Source organism: Papio anubis, chromosome 16 (assembly GCF_008728515.1).
Source record: "Papio anubis isolate 15944 chromosome 16, Panubis1.0, whole genome shotgun sequence".
NCBI lineage: Eukaryota > Metazoa > Chordata > Mammalia > Primates > Cercopithecidae > Papio > Papio anubis.
Window position 1 is genome coordinate 58209145 of NC_044991.1, and position 2789 is coordinate 58211933.

Consider the following 2789-nt stretch of genomic DNA (forward strand, 5'->3'; position numbering starts at 1 on the left):
CTTTTTTGCCAGTATCTTGGGGTCCTCAGCTGGGCCTTGCAGAAGATACGGTGGCAACGAACTTCGTCTTAAGATAAGGGGCGGGCAGCTGTGCTAATTGCATCTGGGGCTCAAAACTTCTCCAGAAGAAGTGCTGGAGCAACCCCCTGCCTGAGTCTCCATGGCTCTGTGGCTCTGGGCCACTCCTCCTGGTGCAGTTGGGAGCCCAGCTTCTCTCCACTCTGTGCCCAGACCTGTTGCGGGCATTGTGGAGGCTGACAGGCTTATTGAGTTTAATACCCCTGGGAACTTGCTAGGCCTTCAGTGCTTGGAACAACTCAGAAGGGCTACTCTGGCTCCAGAACTTCCTGAAGGCTCAGCTGCAATTACCCTTGGGCCTGCATTGCAGCTGGACTTCTCCCTGTGCCCAATCCTGCATGCTTCTGTCTTCCTCAGTTGTTGGTTCCAAGAGCACTCATTGATCAACGTTGTACACCCTACACTCCATCTCAGAGTTGGCCTCTCTGGGGATCTAGGTTGCTACAACCCCCAAGAGATTTCTCTGGTCACTCACAGATCCACTTTGTGTTAAGAGACTTTTGGTTAGAGGTAACAAAACAACCAAATCACATTGGCCTAAACTATGAAGGGCTCAGATCAATAAATAGCTTAGATGAGGCTTTATCCAGAAATCAAGTGATGGCACTAAGGACTATTTATCTATTTATCTACTTTGTTTTCTGAGGTGTTGCCCTTTCCTTAAGGTCAGCACCGCTTGTGGCCCCAATATGCCAGCATCTCCCAGGGTTGTGCAGGTCCTTGTACATGTCCTGTTGGAAAGAGAGAGACTGACTGTGTCCCAGAATTTTTAGCCAGTGTATTAAGATTCACTATAATTGGGCTGGGCACAGTGGCTCACGCCTGTAATCCTAGCACTTTGGGAGGCCGAGGCAGGTGGATCACTTGAGGTCAGGAGTTTGAGACCATCCTGGCCAACATGGCAACACCCTGTCTCTACTAAAAATACAAAAATTAGCTGAGCATGGCAGCAGGCACCTGTAATCCCAGCTACTCAGGAGGCGCTTGAACCTGGGAGGCAGAGGTTGCAGTGAGCTGAGATTGTGCCACTGCACTCTAGTCTGGGTGACGGGATGAGACTCCATCTCAAAAAAGAAAAAGAAAAAAAGATTCACTCTAATAGAACCAGCTTATATTACATGCCCATCTTGAGCCGGTCTTGGAGGTGGAGCGTGTCTGCTGGTTTAGTTCAGGTCACCGGCTCTACCTTGGAGCAGGGAAGGGATGGTTAAGGTGGAACACGTGACCTAGGCTGAGCCAACAGATACTCCCCAGAGTCATATGGATCTCCAAGCAGAAATGGACCATGTTGAATACAATAGCAAACACTTCAATAGAACCTACTTTATGCTTTACATGTATCGACTCACTACATCCTCATAGCAACAACCTATGAAATAGGTATTGTTATTTTCATTTTACAGATGAAGAAACCAAAGGATGAAAAGGCAAAGTGATTTTTTCAAAGTCACCAGGTTACTAAGTGACAGAGGCAGTTTGCTCTTAACCTCTGTATAATCAGGAGCTCAGCTGAGCAGGAGAGAGCTGAACTGCCAAGTGCTAGAGTAGCTGATTAATGATGGCCTGGCATGGTGGCTCATGCCTGTAATCCTCGCACTTTGGGAGGCTGAGGCCAGTGGATTGCTTGATCTCAGGAATTTGAGACCAGCCTGGGCAACATGGTGAAACACTGTCTCTATAAAAAATATAAAAATTAGCTGGGTATGATGGCATGCGCCTGTAGTCCTAGCTGCTGGGGAGACTGAGGTAGGAGGATTGCTTGAGCCCAGGAGGCAGAGGTTGCAGTGAGCCGAGATCACACCACTGCACTCCAGCCTGGGTGACAGAGTGAAACCCTGTCTCACAACAAAAAAAGTCAAAATGAAAGCAATAGCCAAGCCCCAAATCTCTTATTATTACAGTACAAGGAAGAGGCTAAACCAGAGAACCCGGTTTGTTTTCTTTTGTAGAACACAGATCCACCCTGTTCTCATTTCCTCATAGAATGATGCCATCTGGGGTCGGGTGGATGAGCACAGGTGTGGGGTTGGTCTCACTGCAGAAGAGCTTCCAACAAAAGGCTCCTGCAGTTGTACAGACCTGGGGGCCAGGGATGGGGTGGGGAAGGGAGAGTGGGAAAAGTTCTGAGTCAGCATGGAGGAAAGTGTCTTCAAGGATTCCCCACTCCCCATGATAAGGAGGTCGTGGCCAAAGGCCTACCCCACTGCAATGAAGACGTGTCTGAATGAAGACCTGGGGTAGGAGCGGAGATGTGTGTGAGAGGTCGACTGTCCAGGAGGCTTGAGTCTGTGCCTGCAACTGTCTTTAAAGACTGCAATGCATCTGCTGTGCACAACTCAGCTGTGAGGCCTGCCAGGTAAAACCTGTCATTGCCTGTGGTTGAGCTGAAAAATCACACATAGGTTTTTAGCCAGGAGCTGGACTTTTTGTGAAGGGATGCATACGTTCAGAGGAGGAAAACCAAGAAAGGACGCCTGGACATAGATTCCCTCACATTGCATGTAGCCCTCGTGCCTCCAAATGCGCCAGAGAGTGACCCCACACATGTACAGCAACTGCACATGGGTATCTTCCCAGGTACTCAGAGCCGTGTGTGCAGCTCTCACAGGCAGATACACCTGCATGCACATGCACATGGATGCATCCTGGGACTGTTTCTTTTTTTCTTTTTTGAGATGAAGTCTTGCTCTGTCGCCCAGGTTGGAGTGCAG